The following is a 6603-nucleotide window of genomic DNA, read 5'->3' as shown; positions in this document are numbered from 1 at the left end:
TGAAATGTAATATAAAATACAGGACAAAGGTCTGTTTACTTCCTTGTCCGAACCAGCATCAATGTTCTAGCTGTAGGGGTAATATTTGCTTGTTAATATTGGACATGCAAATTTACATATTTTGGGGATCTCCAAAATGTGGGGGCTATCTTTTTTTTTTCTAGTTTCTTGGCAGAAAATTCCCCCTTCGTTTTCTTCTTTTAATTTTTTATTGGGGTTTGTGTATGTGGCACAAAAACAGAACTAAAATAACATCCATCTCACAATTTCTGCAGAGAATGGTGACTCTCGCTTACAAAGCCATGTTTCCATGTCAAGCTGAGTAATGAATGATACGGTACTGAATCAACATGGAAAAACAGGTACATTCAAAAAGGTGGATGCAGAATGGCATTTTTGGGTGCATGAGATTATCTAAGGTCTTTCTTTGAACTGGTGAAGATGCACAGTATCTTCAGACTCTTCCCTCCTCCTCCCCCCATTGAATGTAAGTGAAGTATGACACGGGACAGAGAAGGTACATGCTATAGGCGGACAGAAAATGATGGCGCACACACACAGAATTTTTATCTTGAGCACTGTAGAACAAAATGAATATACAGTATACTTGGCATAACGTCCATGATTAAGTCACTTCATTTCTAAATGGTCACATGAAAAATCAAATGGTTTAGGCTTATGTTTTGCACGCTTCTGGGGCGTGTGACCAAAATCCTCCATACTCTGATGTATTTTACTTTTCTCCCCCTGCTCAGAAGCAGCAAGACATTGTCAGATTTGAACAAAGGGCCTTGTGGTGTTACTGTGGCTGCCCTGCTAACTGAGTGAGGTGAGAAGCTGTGCCCCAAATTTGTCAGTGCATTTGTTGGCTTCTGCCTTTAGGCATGATCCAGTGTCCATTAGAGTCTCTTGGAATCTTCCGACTGATCTCTCTGGTTACTGGATCCAGGCCCCCTGACTGGGGGTTTAACATGGCATGCATCCTAATTTGGGGGGTGGGGGAGGGGCAGCAAGTTATTTGGCTACAGAACTAGTAATATTTTGCAATAGTGGAAACTGCTTCCAGTTACAAAGTTGTTATGAGGCCAAACACTTATACCCCATTGTACTATGAGCCCCGGATCCTTTGTTTCCAGAAGGGCGTTTCTGTAGAGGACAAGGCACAGAATGAAGAGGGCAGGGGTGGTTTTATGGTGGTATTGAATCCTTACAGTGGATGAAGGTTGCTTCTGTTTTATGCTGCCTGTTGCCCTCATTTGCCCCCACCCCAAGTATGATATCAGGTTTAATTTTAAAATGGAACATAAAAGGTCACATTAAAGAACAGAGAAATATTTTCTCGAAATTTACTAATTGAAGTGCACAAGAACATTAAAGTAATGTTTCCTAATGGTACAGGGAGCGTCCTGGACACTGATGTGCAATAAAGAATTGCTTGAAAAGAGTTTGCTAAGCATTACAGATTGCTCTGACTTTGCATTTGACTTGCTACCTATGATTGATTCACCACCCCTGAAAATGATAAACTGCTTGTAGAGCAGAGGTGGGCAAACTTTTTGGCCTGAGGGCCACATCTGGGAATAGAAATTGTATGGTGGGCCATGAATGCTCAGAAAATTGGGGAGGGGGTGAGGGCTCCAGGGTGGGGCCAGAAATAAGGAGTTCAGGGTGTGGGAGGGGGCTCCAGGCTGGAGTGGGAGAGTAGGGTGAGGGCTCTGGGGTGGGGCTGGGGATGAGTCTGAGGTGTAGGAGGAGGCTCTGGGCTGGGACCAAGGGGTTTGGAGGGTGGGAGGGGGATCAGGACTGGGGCAGGGGGTTGGGGTGCAGAGAGAGGCTCGGGGCTGCAGGCTCCGGACGATGCTTACCTCAAGCGGCTCCCGGAAGCAGCGGCCATGTCCCTACTCCAGCTCCTAGGCAGAGCTACGGCCAGGCGGCTCTGTGCACTGCCCCGTCCGCAGGCACCGCTCCTGCAGCCACCCCCTGGAGCTGGGGGGTGGCGCTCGGGGTGGGAGCAGTGTGCAGAGCAGAGCTCCTGAGCTGTCCCTACACGTAGGAACTGGAGCGGGGCCATGCCACTGCTTCTGAAACAGCAGGGAGCAGCCCCGACCCTGCTCCCTGGCTGGAGCGCCGGTGCGAGGCAAGCCCCAGACTCCGCTCCCCAGCAGGAGCTTGAGGGCTGACTTAAAATGATTGGTGGACTGGATCCAGCCTGCGGGCAGTAGTTTGCCCACCCCTGTTGTAGAGAGATTCTTCAGAATCTAGTAGACTAACAGTTTTTTCATTTTAAGAACAGATCTATTGAAAGTCACTTTAACCATTCCTTACTTTTTAATTTAAATTATTTTGATTGTTAATTCCTGGTGCTATTTTTTCCAGCTGTGCTCTTAAACCATAATTTTCACGATGCAGTCCAACTTCTGATTCTCTCAAGACTGAAATTTGATGTCTCAACCTTTGATTTTCTTGGTTAACATTAGCGAATTGCTGTATTAACAGTAAGTTTTCTTCCATTAAGTTGCCTCTTTCGACTGCAAGCCTTGAAATGTCTTCCTGGTTCCTAGAAAGCGACATTAGAAGTGCCCCTAAAACGACCAGAAGGATCACAACTAAAAGTATCAGAAAGACTAGGATGCAGATGAGCACTCTGTTTTTTTCTTCCAGTTCATGGTCTCTTGAGGCACCACAAAATAAGGCAGCAGGATTAGCTTTCTCCAACCAGTAATTCATTCTCATCAGCTGCCTGTAAGATAGGATTCAGTTTTTATGGCACTCTGCTACAGTAAAGTGTTTCTAATTTTACAGGAAAACCTACAATTAAAGAATCTACAAACCATCACTCACATAAAATCAGAGATAAGCAAATAACTGTTTCAATAGAGTAGCCTGTTTGGAGCACAGATACATCCAAATCTTGCCACGTCTTCCTCTACAACATGTCTGAGATATATGCTTTTCTCTCTGGGCCAGGCCCCCTACTCCTCCTGCTTTGTTTTGTGTGTGTTCTGTTTGTGTTTTTTGTTTTATAGCTGCTGCCTCTGTGGCACCCCTCACACCCACATTGCACCCTTGCCTCCAGTTCATTTAAAATCCATCTGCCTACCTATTTATACCATATCACCCTTCTCTGAATCCCTCTACCTGCTTCCTCTTTTCCACTATATCAAGTTTGTTTTATTCTTCGTTAAACATTTAAAAAGCCTCCTGCCACTTATGAAAATGGGACGAAGGCATCAGAGTTGGGGAGGGAGGGTTGCCCAATTGATAGAGCACTGGCCTGGAGTCAGACTTGGGTTTTATTTCCTCCTCTGCCGCTGGCCTGCTGAGTGACCTGGGGCAAGTCACTTCACCTCTCGGTACCTCCATTTCCCCATCTGTAAAATGGGGATAATACTGACCCGCGTAAAGCACTCTGAGATCTACTGATGAAAAGCACTGTATAAGAGCTTGGTATTAGTCACTTATGTGCTTTGAACATTTTACCTTCCTCCCTTTTTTTTTTTTTAAAAAGCCCATTAGCTGCAACAATGACAGTCCTGACCTCCAGCCTTTCTGCTTCTTAGTGCTTGCTGCCCTATCGCCCTTTTCTGCCTGGCATGCCCTCCCTGATCTAGTCTGTAAAGCCACTTCCCTCTCCTTTGAATCCCTCTTCAAGGTGCCCATCTACCAGGAGCCCTCCAACTAGTCATGGCTAGAGAGAGGGACAGTGGGGATTGCTGACGTTGTGCATGCAGCTGGCATTCTTTAAAACAAGGTCAGATGTTTTTTTCTAAAAGATACGCTCTAAGATTTTTTCCCATGTGCTCTCTGTTTGTTAGGTCTGGCCTTAAACTGGAGCCATTACGCAGTACCATAATACAAATATATAGAACAATAGTGCAAACCAATTTTTATAAGTCACTTCTGCTAACCTCTTGTGCAGCTTCTGCCTTTCCTGGAGAAAAGGTCCAGAGTTTTCTAGTGTAGACAAGGCCTGTGACTGTGCATCCTTTGGGGCAGGATCTAGGGCTTGCACCAGGATGAAAAGCATTGGTGCTTGGCTGCTAATAACATCTATTTCTGTCTGAAAGGGCCTTGCCTTAGACATGAAATATCAAGACTTTAGTTGCCATGGGATTTTTAAACCAAATTTGATTTGACACAGTTTAAGGTTTGATTGTTTCTTACAGTAATTTCAATCTTGGCTGCTGCACAGTGCACAAAACAATATCTAAGCCCTACTAGCCCAGAGTTTTTTCCTTTGTATTTTTTGTATTTAAAGATGATTGCAGTCAGGCAAGGCTAAGGCTGAACAGCGAGAAGACAACTCCAGTGCAAATAAAATCAGTCTTTTCCCCGTCCCATGGCTTATTTTGGCATTAATGAATGACCTTGTTTTCAGAAAGCAGTAATTGGCCTCTATGGTGTAAACAGCAGAATAAACAAACCTAAAACTGAAACCACCGCTGCCAGGATCCATCTTGGGTTTTCCAACACAGCTATTTCCCTGTTGTCTCACCTTTCTCTTGTACAACACCCACATTCTTAATTATCTATTTCTGTATTTTATATTTACTAGGCCAAATTTACCAATGATAACATAGATGTAGGTATTTGAGTGTGATTTCCATCAGCTTGGTATTCAATGGGTGTGTAACACGGGCAGGGCTGCTGGAAATCTTTATTTTACACATTGGCAAAAGTTTTCTCCCTTGGTGTGTAAATTATGTATTTTGCACACCGCAGGGATATAGCAGGAAAAGCAGCCAATGAGGGTGTAAAATAACACTCCTCTTCGCCTGTCTTTCCGCTCCTAGCTTGCACTCCTTACCACGTTCCACACATTTTGTATACATTCTGCATGCCAAGGTGGTGCAAGTTACACTGCTTTACCAGTTGCATGCATTTCTAACCAATTTACACCCATGCGTTGTCCTAGCTGAATTATCCCTAAAGAATTCCAGTAGCATCCCTTGGTCAGTGTTTAGTCTTGACCAGACCATGGTGCAGATCTACTGTTAGTGTATGGTCAGTAACCATTTTAGGGAAGGTTTATAGGCAGCAGAAAGTAGATATAGCTCCATCTCACCAGGAACTTACCACTCTGGCTCAATTTCCACTTCACAGAGAGGGAGTGGGAGGAATCTTTCTGAGCTGGACGGCACTCTCTCACCTTGGATTTTTCCTGTGAAAGCAGCAACAGGTGCAACTGCAAATTAAATGTGTTAAGTTAGAGGGGTTTTTATGTTCAGGTGCTGTGCTGCTTCATGGACAAGTGTGGCTTCCCCAGGCAAATAAACCAGGTGCTCACAGGATCCGGTAGGTAAGAAAAAGGAGCAGATTTTTCCCTTTCCTTCAGAGGAGTGGCTCAAACAGAGAAGTTTACTCTTGGCCACTAATTAAAGGGACAGTACAGATTAAAGAGGTATCTCTTATGAGTTACTAGCAGTTACATACAGTACTGGCTGAAAGGCTACTCGGGTAGAATTTGAAACTGGGCTGTCCGCTCTAGAGAGCAGCATAGGTGCTGGAACTAGGGGTGCTGCTGCACCCCCTGGCTTGAAGTGGTTTCCATTCTATACAGGCTTTACAATTGGGTTCAGTGGCTCTTAGTACCCCCACTATAAAAATTCTTCCAGAACCCTGGAGAGCAGTGAGATGCTGCCCCTTTATAAAGGAAGAAGGGAAAAGAGCAGGGCCACATCACTCTCCCCAGAACAGCTAGTGCCCCGAAGAAGGACCCCAGCACAATGGCAATCAGCATGAGAAGTTCTCCTATGCCCTAGTAATTACAGAGCACTGACAGAGCCCCTCAACATACACATGCTAGCCCACAGATGTTTCTCTTGCATGGGGAGGCAGTGTGAGCTAATAGACAGACCACAGAAGATCTGGGGTTGATTTCCAGCTCCGCTACTAGGCTGCTGGATGACCTTGGGCAAGTCACTGCCCCTCTTTGTGTCTCTGTAAAAGGGGGGAAAAGGCTCTAAACTCCATAAAGTGCTTTGAGTTGCAAAGTAAAGAGCTAGGTGTCAGTATTATCAGGCTAAAGAACAGGGGCAGTAGTTACCTAAGCCCTACCCTTGTTCTACAGTAACCGGAGCAGACTGAGTGAGCTCTTGAGAAAACTCTCCTTCCTACTTCACACCAACCCATGGTAAGGGCATCTGCCCCATGCACACCTTTCCCCTGGCTATGTCAACTGGCCATGCAGCTAGCAGTCACAGCTCAGGAAGCCATGACTATGATGTAGTGAAGTGGGCCCTACAGTGCTGGAAAGGAAAACTCCCAAGATAATCTTGGAACTCTTCTGTTGATTAAATATAAAATCTCATTCATTTCCTTATGGGAAAACCATTACCCCTGTCTCCTAATCCCATGGTTGCTGTTGTCAGTATAAGCATAATAAAAATTTCTGTTCACGAAGATTCAGCTTTTGAAGTCTGGTGTTCTTGGCATCAGCGTGGCACTGAGACCAGCCTGCCACATTATAATCCAGGGCTTCAGTCTTTCGCCATTGAAACACTATTTCCGGATGGAACAGTTAGTATAGCGACAATCCACTATTTGCTCAAGGCTGACCTGGTGCTTAGGGCTGCAGGAGGCAGAAAGGACAGAGGCCACGCC

General features: G+C 45.2%; 1 long non-coding RNA gene across 1 annotated transcript; it reads right to left on the bottom strand.

Moving 5' to 3' along the window:
• Positions 1–409: 409 nt before the first annotated feature.
• On the bottom strand, positions 410–5363 carry LOC135974799 (uncharacterized). Its single transcript, XR_010591887.1, has 2 exons — positions 5077–5363; positions 410–2740 (listed from the first exon to the last, which is right to left on the bottom strand). It is a non-coding gene; the product is annotated as an uncharacterized LOC135974799 (long non-coding RNA).
• Positions 5364–6603: the final 1240 nt, after the last annotated feature.

The sequence above is a fragment of the Chrysemys picta genome, chromosome 12 (assembly GCF_011386835.1).
Source record: "Chrysemys picta bellii isolate R12L10 chromosome 12, ASM1138683v2, whole genome shotgun sequence".
In the NCBI taxonomy this organism is placed as follows: Eukaryota; Metazoa; Chordata; order Testudines; family Emydidae; genus Chrysemys; species Chrysemys picta.
Note: the sequence above shows the minus strand (reverse complement) of the source record. Positions and strands in the feature narration are given on the sequence as shown.